This window comes from Oryctolagus cuniculus, chromosome 8 (genome assembly GCF_964237555.1).
Source record: "Oryctolagus cuniculus chromosome 8, mOryCun1.1, whole genome shotgun sequence".
Taxonomy (NCBI): domain Eukaryota; kingdom Metazoa; phylum Chordata; class Mammalia; order Lagomorpha; family Leporidae; genus Oryctolagus; species Oryctolagus cuniculus.
Window position 1 is genome coordinate 29300538 of NC_091439.1, and position 14532 is coordinate 29315069.

Consider the following 14532-nt stretch of genomic DNA (forward strand, 5'->3'; position numbering starts at 1 on the left):
ATTAAATTCTATTCAGCCATGTTATAAAAAGTTAATATGAGTTTATTTTGGCACTAAAATGCTGGAACCCATGCATATTATTCTCAATAAGCATACTTCATTAATTTTTAAGATTGATCATATTATTCTTATTATTGGAAATTTCAAGATAACAAATACTATGGTTTGAATATGTTTCAGCTCCTCTGAAGCACATGTTGAAATTTTATTCCCATAGTAATAAAGTTGAAAAGTGGTGGGAAATTTCAGATGTAATTGAGTCATTATGGCATATGAATGCCTTTTTTCAGAGGAAAGGGTTAGTTAACATGGGTGTTTATCCTCCTTTACTCCCTTTCACTTCGACCCCCGTTCCCTTCCACATTCCTCCATGAGTTGAAGCCCTGTAGAGACTTCTCCAGAAGCTGAGAAGATGCTAATACCAGGCTTTTGCTCTTCTAATATCAATTTTGCTGATGTGCAAGGCACATTGAGATGTATATCCACTCTTAGGAAGCCAACTCCAGGTTGTTCTGATGCTTATTACATAAAATATCCTCACTGATATTTAAAATTAACTAATTCAAATACTACCATATTGTATCTGATAGGTTTGTCATTCCAAACAAGAACGATAAGAGGTGGATATAATAATATCAACACAATGGCAATTAAATTTCAACACGAGTTTTGGAAGGCACTTGCACATTAACATTTCATTTTAGCATTAAACTCCTCATTCCTCAAAACTTATATCCTTCTCATATATACAGTATATTCATCCCACCCTAAAAAGGTCCCAAGGTCTTATCTTATTCTAGCACCAACTCAAAATTCCAAAATTCAGGGCCTCATCTAAATTCAAAGGTTAGACTCAAGGAGTGAATCACTGTGAGGTAAATTTTCTCCAGGTGTGACCTTATGAATTTAACACACTATTCTGAAATACAATTGATAGACATTCCAAAAGGGAGAAATATATATGAAAAAAGGGATAACTACTACTCAGAAAGTCTAAAATCCAATAAGGGAAATGACATTAAGCCTTAAAACTCAAGAAGCATTTTTATTTAAATTCCATGCCCCTTCATGGACATACTCCGTAAAGATGGTGTCTCCAAGGCTGGGAAAGGTTCTACCCAAGGTGTTGGCTGAGCTCCACAGACTGTAGTCTCTTGTGAGCAATTCTCCCAGGCTGGATTGCTTGCTGGTAGCTCTAAATTTCCAGAGATTAGGAAGTGGCCACATACCCATTAGGTATTTCCCCAGCAAAAATTTCTCTCTGCAATGGCTGCACCTCTGAGGCAAGTCTCTGACTGGGACCCCAGACTGTTTGGGACGTCTTTGAAATGTAGTGGAAGCCATGTCTGCATGAGCACCACATGGATGCCCACAGAGTCAGCTCAAGCCACACCTGGGCCCACTTGAGCCAGAAGTTACTCATTATCCAGTTCCAGAACCAGGTATTTGTATGGCAACAGCTCCATTCCTGGTGCCAATATTCTTCAGTATTAAATTTTCTATTTCTATAGCAGAATATGATGGATGTAAATTTTATTCAAGAATTTTATTTATATGGTAAGGATATAAGAACAAACCAGAAAATATAATATTACTCTACATGCATCCAAAGAAATAAAATTCATCGGATGAAGGCGATATTATTACAAAGAACCTGAAAAACTTGTTTTCGTAATTCTTTTTAACTTTATTTTAATATTTTTCTATCAGGTTTATGATTTGAAGACAAAACTTTGAATAGCAAACATTTTACATTACTAGGAGTATTTTTCTTGATTTTAAATAAAAATATCATTGAGTTCAGGTTGGATTTTACTATAGTGATAACTGATTTTTTAAGTCAACAGTTTATAAATAGTGCAGAATTATTCCTTACTATTGCTAGAGTGATACTGACTACACTCTGGTCCACATTTTATTCACGTGGGACTCAGAGATTAACAAAGTTAACTCTAAGTAAAACATTTCTGATCTGAAGGTAGAAGGGGTAAAAAGCAGGAAACCATTATCTCTTAGAGATTCTGTTCTGCTTTGGCCCACATTTCACTATTCTCTTTCACCCAAGGACAACACCTGTCTGAACCATCAGAAATATCACACCAATAAAATCCTTCTATAAAAATATAACACTGCAAAGAATATTTTAACGTTTATAATTGCAAATACAGGGGAAAAAGATGACTATGATAGGCAGCACTCTAAGAATGTCCTGTTCTGTCGTATGAGCCCTGTATAATCCCTCCCCTTTGATACCTGTGTAGAATGTGAATGTGATGGTATATCACTGTTGTGATTTTACTATCTCTTATGGCAAAAAAATCTTTATATGTAGTTAAAATACCTAATTTGTTGACTTTGAGTTCATCATAAGGAGATTAATTTAAATGAGCCTGACATATCAAGGTAAACCTTAAAAACAGATTAGAAAGATTTGGAGGCAAAGACATTTGATTGCTGGCAATGCAGTAACAGATCACCACGTTGTGTGGAGTGCTGACAGTCAGTAGAGGCAGCCTATAAGAGCTGATAAAAGTCTTTGGTTGAAAGCCAAGAATGGGGGTTCTCCACATTCAAACAACAGGACTTTAATAATTTAAACAATTAATGAGTTTAGCAGATGATCCTGAGTCTCAGATAATGTTATAGCCTAGCTGACTTCTTACTGCATCCTTGTGAATCCCTGAGCTGAGAAGCTAACTAATCCTTATTCAGACTTAGGATGAGAAATGAGAACAAGCAAATGGGGCTTCCTTTTTGCAACTAAGTTTTGTAGAAATTGTTATAGAGAAGTAAATAAGTAATATAATTACTGTAAAACTTCTAAATGGAGCCAGCACTGTGGCAGAGTAGGTAAAGCTGCAGCCTGCAGCACTGGCATCCATTATGGGCACCAGTTCCAGTCCCAGCTACTCTACTTCCGATCTGGCTCCCTACTAATGTGCCTTGGAAAGTGGTGAAAGATGGCCCAAGTGCTTGGGTCCCTGCCCACCTCGGGGAAAGCTTCTGGCTCCTGGGTTTGGCCTGGCCCAGCCCTGGCCATTATGGTCATTTTGTGAGTAAACTATCAGATGAAAAACCTCTCTGTGTCTCTCTGTATCTCCCTCTCTGTATCTCTGCCTTTCAAATAAATAAGTAAATCTTAAACAAAAAAAAAATCATCTATGGCATTAACAATTCTAAAAACACTGATCAAGCTAATATATATAATATAATATACTATATTATATATTGTATATATAGTATATAATATATATTATATATATTATTATATATTATATATTATATACTGTATATATAATCAGAGGCTTTCTTCCTATTCCTTGTTTTGATAAGACACTCATTTTGGTTATTGGCCTTTAAAAACTACTTCTGATGAAAATCCCTGGAATACCGGATATTTCTGTATAAATTTTGTAAAATAATATCCATGATGTTAAATACATTTTTAGTCTTCCATAGTAGTTATAGTAGTTCACACTAAAGCAAATGTATTTGTAATACATGTAAAAGAAATTAGATTTTACTATTCATTTCCAACTCTTTTGGGTTTCATCTTTGATAATAAAAAGTTTAATTCAATGAAAATTTTTTGCCATTTTCCTCTATCAGCTTAGAAATGTAGCTTAAAAGAGATTCCTCCTGGCCGGTGCGACGCTCAATAGGCTAATCCTCCACCTGTGGTGCAGGCAAACCGGGTTCTAGTACCAGTGGGGGCGCCAGATTCTGTCCTGGTCGTTCCTCTTCCAGTCCAGCTCTCTGCTGTGGCCAGGGAGTGCAGCGAAGGATGGCCCAAGTGCTTGGGCCCTGCACCCGCATGGGAGACTAGGAGAAGCACCTGGCTTTGGATCAGCGCTGGTCACAGTGTGCAGGCCACAGCGGCTACTGGGGGGGTGAACCAATGGAAAAAGGAAGTCTTTTCTCGCTGTCTCTCTCTCACTATCCACTCTGCCTGTCAAAAAAAAAAAAAAAAAAAAAAAAGCTTTTAGTTATTGATTGACAAATTATACAGGCATACAATTTTACCAGCCATATTTTATAAATGCTAAGAGGCATTAATAAATACTAGCTTAATAAATAACAAACATTTAATTTCCTATGCACATATGTGTAATACAGTTGTAATTTTGTTTATTCATAATTCTTTTTGTGAAAAATATTCTATTTAATAATCATTCCATGTAAGCACTCAAATTGTTTTATATTGACTAATTTTGTGTCTTTTCTTAAAATTTATTTTTAAGATTTTTTTATTTATTTAAAAGGCAGAGTTACATAAAGAGAGAGACAGAAATCTTCCATCTACTGGTTCACTCCTCAAATGGCCACCATGGTCTGCGCTGGGCCAAGTGAAACTAGGGCACCAGGAACTCCTTCTGTGTCTCCTGTGTGTGGTTGGGATACAACTAATTGGATCATAGTCTGTTTCCAAAGCATGTTAGCAGGAAGCTGGATCAGAAACGAAGCAGTCAAGACTTGAACTATGCCACCACACTGGCTCTTAGAAATGGCTTTCTTAACATACTTCAGTTAAATATTACACACTTTAAAATATTATAAATTAAGTGTTAATGAAATTTATGAAAATTATTCATTCAAATATTTTCTCAATATGATTTTATAAAGTTAGGAAAATAAAACACTAATTAATATAGTCTTATCAAGTAAGATGAAAGAATGGATTTGTCTAAAGCCAGGCTGTGTCATTCTATTTTATTTTTAAAAGTAACTACTACTAAACACCTCTTAAAATGTCCAAGTCCTGAATACTGACATCAAATGTTGGCAAAGATATACAGCAACACAAAATCTCATTCATTGTTGGTGAGAAAACAAAATTGTACAGCTGGTATGGAAGATAGTTTGCCCATTCTTTCTGGAAAACAAAAATATTTTTCCTATGTTATCCTGCATTCAAGCTCCTTGATATTAACTTGTAAGAGTTGAAAAATTACCTCTATAAAATAAATGCATATGTGAGTGTTAAAGCTGCTTTATTCATAATTACCCAGATCTGGAAAGCTCTGAGATGTCCTATAGTGGATGAATAAACCAGAGTACATCCAGACAATGGGATAATATTTAGTGCTAAGAAAAAATTGATAAAATGGCATGGATGAACAATACATGCGTCTTAATGAGTGAAAGAAGCCCATCTGGAAATGCCACATCCCATATGATTCCAATTTAATGATTTTCTCAAAGAGGTAAAACAACAAAGACAGCTAAAATCTTTGATGCTAAGAGGTAGACTTGAGGGATGGCTGAAATGATGGAACAAAGAGGTATTTAAAGTGCAATTAAAATATCTATAAGATACTATAACAGTGGATAAAGGTCATTATACATTTGTCAAAAATCATAGAATCTACAATACCCAGAATGAGACCTATTGTAAATTATGGACATTGCTTAACAATCATATTTTAGTAAAGGTCCATCAATTGTAAAAGATGTCATGTGGTCTGCTAGGGGGATGTTGAAAATGAGGAAGGCTACACGGGGTTAGGTAGCATGTAAGAAATCTGTGTGTATCATGCTTGATTTTTCCATGGATCAAAATGTGCTCTAATTTTTTAAAGACACTATAAACAACATGTCTGTTTTGATGTACTGCACAGTGTACAGAAATCAATTCACAATGACTTAAGAAACTAAATACTAATAGAATCAATGAAAAAATTAGTATCATGTAGCTCATAGCAGCACTACATATCCCTGAATATTGTATTTAATAAGAAACTTTCAGATAAAGAAAATTAATTAATCCTTGATTTGTGATATATTATAATCAATGGTCTAGATGTAGCCATCTTTCATTTTATCATTTATATATATTTTTTTAAAGATTTGCTTATTTATTTGAAATAGTTACACAGAGAAAAAAGGAGAGGCAGAGAGAGAGAGAAAGAGAGAGGTCTTCTATTTGCTGGTTCACTCCCCAGTTAGTGGCGAAGCTGCACTGATCGGAAGCCAGGAGTGTGGGGAATCCCACAGGAATCTCAAAAAGAGTCACGGATCACCGCTTACCTGAAAAGGAGATGAACTGTGGAAACACAATAAAACATTGAGTTAAGAAGTACCACTAGCCACAAAATAAAAGTAAAATGGAGGCTGGCACCACGGCTCACTAGGCTAATCCTCCGCCTTGCAGCGCCGGCACACCGGGTTCTAGTTCCTGTCGGGGTGCCGGATTCTGTCCTGGTTGCCCCTCTTCCAGGCCAGCTCTCTGCTGTGGCCAGGGAGTGCAGTGGAGGATGGCCCAGGTGCTTGGGCCCTGCACCCCATGGTTGACCAGGATAAGCACCTGGCTCCTGCCATCGGATCAGCGCGGTGCACAGGCTGCAGCCCGCTGGCTGCGGTGGCCATTGGAGGGTGAACCAACGGCAAAAGGATAACCTTTCTCTCTGTCTCTCTCTCTCACTGTCCACTCTGCCTGTCAAAAAAATAATAAAAAAAATACAAAACAAAACAAAAGTAAAGTGGAGTTATAAGTCAGGAGCCGAGGCAATACCTAATGGCTATTAGGGAGACGCTCCTAATCATACCAAGCAGACATCTCTGGTCAGTCAGATAACAGTGTGCAATGGACAATACCTCCTACACACGCCGACTGGACAGTTCAAACATAAGCAAGGAGGAAACAGCATTGATTGGACATGTTGGAGGATGGCAAGCTGGAGAACTGCAAAAAATGAGGATAAAAAGGGAGCCCTTGCACCACTCTCCATCCTCTTGGGGATCACGGGCCAGTGTGTGTGAACCTCTGGATCTCCACACATCTGGACCCGAATGGCAGCCTGCTACTCTAAACAGAGCAGGTAGCAGCACAAGCCAACCTGCAGAGCTGTCCCTGAGCTGTATACCCCACTGTCTGTGACTGTGTGTGTGTGTGTGTGTGGCCCAGTGTGAGCAAACCTCTGCATCTCCTCGCATTTGGAGTCGAAGAGCCAGACTGCTAGCTTTTGCTACACGGCACAAGGCGACGACGGGATCAAGAGGCCAGTGGAGTGGCTGTGCTGCTGTCCTGCCGCCATGTCTGACCACCCAAGAAGCTGCCTCACCGCCTTGCCTGGAGTCCTTATTAGCCTGCTGGCAGACCTGGCCACAAAGCCAGACCAGGCCTCCCAGCAGGGGACCTCTCCAACTTCTTGCCTGGCCATCCGCCTGGGAACTTTGAGTCTACTGCCCAGAATGACAGCCTTCCCACAACTTCCTGCCTGTAAGTGATTGATCCAAGATCTGTCTCTCTGAGACATGGAGCTCTGGACCTTGAACACTGACACTCTTTTTCGTGACTGTGATACGAGCCTTGAAAACACAGCTTTTATAAATAGTGTTGGTCATGTGTAAAATAATATAACTATGCTTTGATCCTATGTTTTGACCCTATGCAAGGTATCTGTAAATAATGCTGGAGAACTTGATGTACATATACTATGATAATTAGATAGTCCTTAAAATTACTTTAACACTGTATACTGTGATCTATGGATTAATGAATTAGTTCAAGTAGCATTATTGATATTGAGTCCTCTAGTCATTAAGGAAATAGTGTTACTCTGATAGTTAAGTATTATAGTAAGTTAAGTAGATGATAAGCAGTTATGTTAAGCTAAGTGATTCAGTAAGTGTGTTAAGTTAGTTATAAGTTATGATAAGTGATATTATTGACATTATTGATAGAGATATTAGTGATATTGATAAGTATGTTAAGTACTTATGTTAAGTTAGGTGATTAAGCTAAGTAGTTAAGCTAAGTAGTTACATTAAGCTAAGTAGCTAAGTAAAGTCATGATTAAGTAGTGATGATAAGTTAATTGATAAGTGTATTAAATAGTATAGATTGATAAGTATATTGGTACTAATAAGTATATTGACCTCAATGAGCATGCTGATGAGTAGTGTGATAAAAAACCCCTGGTGTGTAAGCAATAAAATATCTCATTGGAAAGACAGTCTTGTGTCCTGGTGTTCCTTTCTTCCCCATGACTGCACTTGCTACCGTCGAGCTGCATGACAGTAGCTGCTTGCAACAAGGAGCAAGGAGCTTCTTCCGGGTCTCCCACAGGGGTGCAGGGGCCCAAGGACTTGGGCCATCTTCTACTGCTTTCCCAGGCCATAGCAGAGAGCTGGATTGGAAGTGGAGCAGCCAGGATTCAAAACGGCACCCTTAGGGGATGGCAGCGCTGCAGGCAGCAGCTTTACCCGCTATGCCACAGCATTGGCCCCATTCATATATTTTTAATTCATTCATGCATTCATTCATTTCTAGTAGCATAACAAATACCTTTTCTTAAGATTTATTTTTGGGGTCGACACTATGTTGCTAGCTCCTGACTTTGGATTGCACCAGTTCTGGCCATTGTGGCAATTTGGGGAATTAACTAGCAGATGGAAGATTGTCCCACGACACACACACACACACACACACACACACCATACACACACACCTGCCTCTATCTCTCTGTAATTCTGCCTTTCAAATAAATAAGTAAATCTTAAAAAAAAAAAAAAAAAGAGAGAGAGAGAGAGAGAGACCCTTCATCAGTTGCTTCACTCCCCAAAAATCTTCAATGGCCAGGACTAGGCCAGGTCAAATTCAGGAGACTGGAAATCCACTTTGCTTCCCAAAATGGGTACAGGGGCCCAATAATTGGGCCATCTTTTGCTTCTTTCAAAAATGCATTAGGAGAAAGCTAAGTAGGAATTGGAGCAGCAGAGATTCAAAGTGGCACTCATGAGACACCAGTCTCAGATTGTGGCTTAATTGGCCATACCACAGCACTAGCCTATGAATACCTTTGAATTCGATATTCAAACACATGCTACATTACCAGCAGGTTATCTGTGTAAATCCATTCTTTCTGCCTACCTTCCACCTAACCAAAGGAGTTAACTTTTATTGCAATCATATTTATGGTTTGAATTTAAGAATTTGTACAAATATATGTGTGTGTACATATATGATAAAACCTTATAGTATTTATCCTTACTAACTATTAGACTTTATTCAAATAATTTCATATCATATATAGTCTTTAGGATTTGCTTTTTATACTCAATGTCCTGTCAAAAAAGTTTTGTTTATGTATTTTTATATGTAGCTGCAGTTTTGACATTTTATAGTTATATATAGTTCATTGATTAACTATAATACCGTAGTGGGTTTTTTTTTTTTTTTGACAGGCAGAGTGGACAGTGAGAGAGAGAGACAGAGAGAAAGGTCATCCTTTGCCATTGGTTCACCCTCCAATGGCCACCGCGGCCAGCGTGCTGCGGCCAGTGCACCGCGCTGATCCGATGGCAGGAGCCAGGTACTTTTCCTGGTCTCCCATGGGGTGCAGGGCCCAAGCACTTGGGCATCCTCCACTGCACTCCCTGGCCACAGCAGAGAGCTGGCCTGGAAGAGGGGCAACTGGGACAGAATCCGGCGCCCCGACCAGGAATAGAACCCGGTGTGCTGGCACCGCAAGGCGGAGGATTAGCCTAGTGAGCCTCGGCGCAGGCCATATAATACCATGCTTTTTTGATTTTAAAGTAAATGATACTTTGATTTTTGTTTTTTTTTTTTTTTTTAAATTTCAAATAGTGTTGTTAAAAGATATTCATATGTAAATTCCAATGTGTAATTATGTCTCTTGATATCTATGAATGGAAATTTGAGCCAAATAGTATGAAATATTTCACTGTTACAAAACAAAGTTCTCTAAAATAGTTATAAAATAGATCTATCAATTCACATTCTTTCTAATGTTGAACATTTACAGATTACTTAATTACTACAAATTAAATGGATGTAAAATAGCATATATTTGTAGACTTACTCAGTTTCTTCTTGATTATTGCTAATTAGAACACTTCACACATAGAGTGCCTTTTTCTGTTTCCTCTTCTATGCAAGATCAGTTCATATTTTTGCCAAGTGTCCCATTAGCAAACTGAATTGGAGGAATCCTTTTAATATTCCTAATAGAATTCTGTGTCAGTTGTATGTGTGAAAAATGTAGGTGAATAAATTTTCACTTTGATGTGATATATTTAATAAATAAAACAGGCAAACTAAGATTGTGAAAGTAAAAGGTAGATAAATTAAAAAATTATGTTTACCAAAAGGCACTTGGAGAAAATACAAATATAAAATGCAAAATATAAGAGAATATTCTCTACACAATTAATTAGCCAAGAATTTATATCATTAGTTTTAGGACTCCTTACTGTCCAATTGAATATGAGAAAGTTTAATCTGCATGCCTGGAAGAAGGTGGAACTGATATTACACATTGAAATTGTTTACCATAAGTTGAATCCATAATATATTCATGACATTATATGCTGAAAATTAGTTCATTTCATATGGGAAGTAAAAAGAAAGAGTGAAGATATATGCCTATAGAAGGTATTCACACATAATGCCAACCAAAGGAAGTAAAAATAGTTTTAGAGAGTAGATAATGAAATCAGTTCAGAGAGTGGTTTTCCTATATCTTGTAAGATATCCATGAGAATATGATAGATCTCATTTGGATAAGGTGTAAGTCATTATCGACGTGTTGGCTTATGTGTAGATATAACTAAACCTGTGGGAGTTGACAAGCATGGCTAGGGTGACTATGGTGAATGTGAAGGGAAAGAAATGAGAAATAAACAGACACAGGAAAGAGCTGTGAGGAATGCAAATAGTCCTCAGGGAAGGCAATTTGGTAGAAGTCTTGAAAACATATGGATGCAAAGCAAGATACAGTTGTAGAACATCCCTTTGGGAAAAACCCTGATAAAAATAATCTGTAGTCATGAGATTAAGGATGTGCTATGAGGTAAGCACAGAATAATCATTATATTACTATATGTTTTTTATCAGGGGAACATCAAAAAATGTGTTTCCTCTCCTTTTAACTGTTTTTGAATTAGTTTGATACAGGTTGTCAGTTTTGATTTTGTAAAAGTACCTTAAGACAGGTATGCATTATGATACTGATATAAAAAGCACATAACGTCATTTTAATAATATATCATATGTGTAAATAAATAATGCAGTGTAAATATCAGCAGAATCATTTTTTCTCAGCTTCCTGAGACCTCTTTATGTAGTTAGCCAGCAAACAGAAAGAATAAACAATCTATTATTTAACAAATTGTAAAATCACACCATTATGGTATTCCAATTTATATTCATAGGAGTACATAGCTATTTATAGTTCTGATGGGAGAAGTAATAACTTCATAAGCTTAGGTGAATATTTGGATTTCTCTGCAACCTATATGGAAATGTGTATAAGATAATAATAATGGAATTCATTCAGTTAAATATTTTCTAAGTACCCACAAGTGTTTCAGGCATTATTCTGTATTCCAGGAAAAATATTATGAGCAAGTGAGAAAAAACAATTCTGCAGGAATTTTATAGTGAGCATCCATACTCACATATGCATATGTATGTGCATATACTAACATATATGTATGGTGGGATACAAGTCATGAAAAAATAAAAGAACGTAAGGGAATAATGAATGACAGGAATTTTCCTTTGTAAAGACTTGGCAGTTGAGTGGAAAATGGGTGGTCTGAATCTGGAAATACAGTGAAGAAAAGTGGTCCCAGTAATTTCAAAAGCCTCAAGTCTGGAGCAAACATTGTTTGAGAACTATGAATCAGTGCAGTTAAAGAACATTGAGCAAAGGCAAGACATAAGAGAAATGACATCATCGTGATACATAGAAAAGATGACAGATTTATAAGCTATGAAAAGTATTTACATTGTCTTCTACATTAGCTGTTGAAATAATGGAGGATTTTAAGTGCAAATAGTTATGTTTTACTGCATAATTTTCTATAAGATACCCCTTATATATAAAATGTAATATAAATGCAATATGATTATATTATCCTACATATGCAGTACACACACACGAAGTTGAAGGTGATTATTGCTCAATTATGTGTGGCTTCAGCTGAGGTGCAAGTAATGTAAATGAATGGGATCAGGAAATAAGTAAGTTAGAGATAACAGGAACTGCTGATAGACTATCTGTGCATGTAAAGAATCAATCCTATGATTCTGATCTATACAACTGTGTACGGATGGGTGATATTTTATGAAAGATGTTAGCTATCTATTTTTGACATGTTAAGTTTTTAGATATTAATTCATATATATACTAAATTATGAGATAATGATTAATTTTCCTCCTAATCTTAATAACATGTCACAAAATGGCAAAATTCTATCAAGATTATCCAATCAATACAGGGTTTTGCTCCACAGGGACCAGAGCAGATCCTACCTTCTTTTTTTTTTTTTTTTTTTTTTTTTTTTTTTTTTTTTTTTGACAGGCAGAGTGGACAGTGAGAGAGAGAGACAGAGAGAGACAGGTCTTCCTTTGCCGCTGGTTCACCCTCCAATGGCCGCCGCTGCAGCCGGCGCACCGCGCTGATCCTGGCAGGAGCCAGGAGCCAGGTGCTTTTCCTGGTCTCCCATGGGGTGCAGGGCCCAAGCACCTGGGCCATCCTCCACTGCACTCCCTGGCCATAGCAGAGAGCTGGCCTGGAAGAGGGGCAACCGGGACAGAATCCGGCGCCCCAACCGGGACTAGAACCCGGTTTGCCGGCGCCGCAAGGTGGAGGATTAGCCTATTGAGCCACGGCGCCGGCAGATCCTACCTTCTAGTAGCCATATCCTCTTGATAATATCTTCTTCTTCAAGTGGGAGAAAGGAGTATATAGAGCTTCATGCTCTTTGGAGTTTAGCTGTGACTGTCACATTTCTTTTCGCAGACCATTAGCTGGAAGTGCTCACCAGAACCTGCCCAAAGGCCCTTACTGTATGGTGTTGTCTGTTGTGCTCAGGAGAATTTCAGGGATTCACAGTAGGAAGTTGCACGTACAAGTTTATAGCAGGAGTATGGTTAGGGCTGGAGATATAAAAGTGAGCTATCAATGTATAAATGATGTTTTTAAAAGTTTTATTTATTTCTTTGAGAGGCAAACAGAAAGACAAACAGAGATAAAGGCGAAGAAAGACAAAGAAAGAACTCCCACACATTAGTTCACTTCCCAGATGCCTTGCCACAGCCAAGGAGTTGGGACCCCAATAAATAAGTAAATCTTTAAAAAATGCTTTCCAAGGGATTAAAATATGTAATGTGGTAATTCAATGCCAAGGAAGAAAGTTCAATATGTGTCATACATATACATTTTCTCTATCAAGCAAGCACATACTGAAGTTAGGTTGGAGGTGGAAGTTTTATGCTCTTCTTATATAATACAAGTCCCCACAAATATTCAAAAATTGTCTATTAAGATGCCTTCATGGTTCAACGTATTCCCTAAGGTAGAAGATATATGCAAATGTTTTGAGTATAAAATGCATTTTATAACTGAATATGTTATAATGTAGCTTGAATCACATTTAAAAACATAATACAGAACATCTTCCACAAATGCTAATAATAATGCTTATATGCTTTCTTCCCAGGGGCTCAGAAGATTTCTATCTTGTTTTAATAGGTATCCAGTTCTCTCTACTTCAATATCATATAAATTAGACTTTAATGAGTATGGTGCCTATTTTTTCATTCATAGCATTTGAAACTTGCAGCAACTTTTTTGAACACACATGCTTATAAAATATAATAGAAATAAAGACTAGATTTTAAAATATAAATATAAGATATTTTAATTGATCTAAATTATGACTATTTTTTAAGGATTTTTTATTTATTTATTTGACAGGTAGAGTTACAGACAGTGAGAGGGAGAGACAGAGAGACAAGGGTTGGTTCACCCCCTAAATGGCCGCTACGGCCGGAGCTATGCTGATCCGAAGCCAGGAGCCAGGTGCTTCTTCCTGGTATCCCACGTGGGTGCAGGCACCCAAGCGCTTGGTCCATCCTCCACTGCCTTCCCGGGCCACAGCAGAGAGCTGGACTAGAAGAGAAGCAACCAGGACTAGAACCCGGTGCCCATATAGGATTCCAGTGCTGAAGGTGGAGGGTTAGCCAAGTGAGCCACGGCGATGGCCCATGACTATTTTCTTTTGCACACACACATAACCGAATGATAATTTAAAATCTAGGGATGTGTCAGTACATAAAATGTTAACCAAAGGATTGAAGGCAATCAAGAATCTTAATTGTTACCCACTTAGAATTTATATTTATTCAGTAGACTTGGACGCAGCAATGCAGGTTGATATAATGTTGAAGTATTGAAATAGATGAAAGAAATAGGCACTGACCAAGTCCTCTAAGGTCCACTCCCAAAGGTCTCCTAGTCACCCAAAGTCCTTGGAAAGGATGCCCCAGAATTCATACAATCCTGCTCAGCGGGATCATGCCATTCGTATGCTCTCAGGTGATTGTGATTGACCAGTGCTCATTAAATCCCTTGAATAACATCACTCACTATGATCTAGATGAAGAAAAGAAAGATTGTTCTTCATTGGATCTGCTATCACCACTATTTTCACAGATATAGTAATAACACTAAACTTTGCGAGGTCCAGAACAGTAAGATCAATGATTTGATACTTGTGCT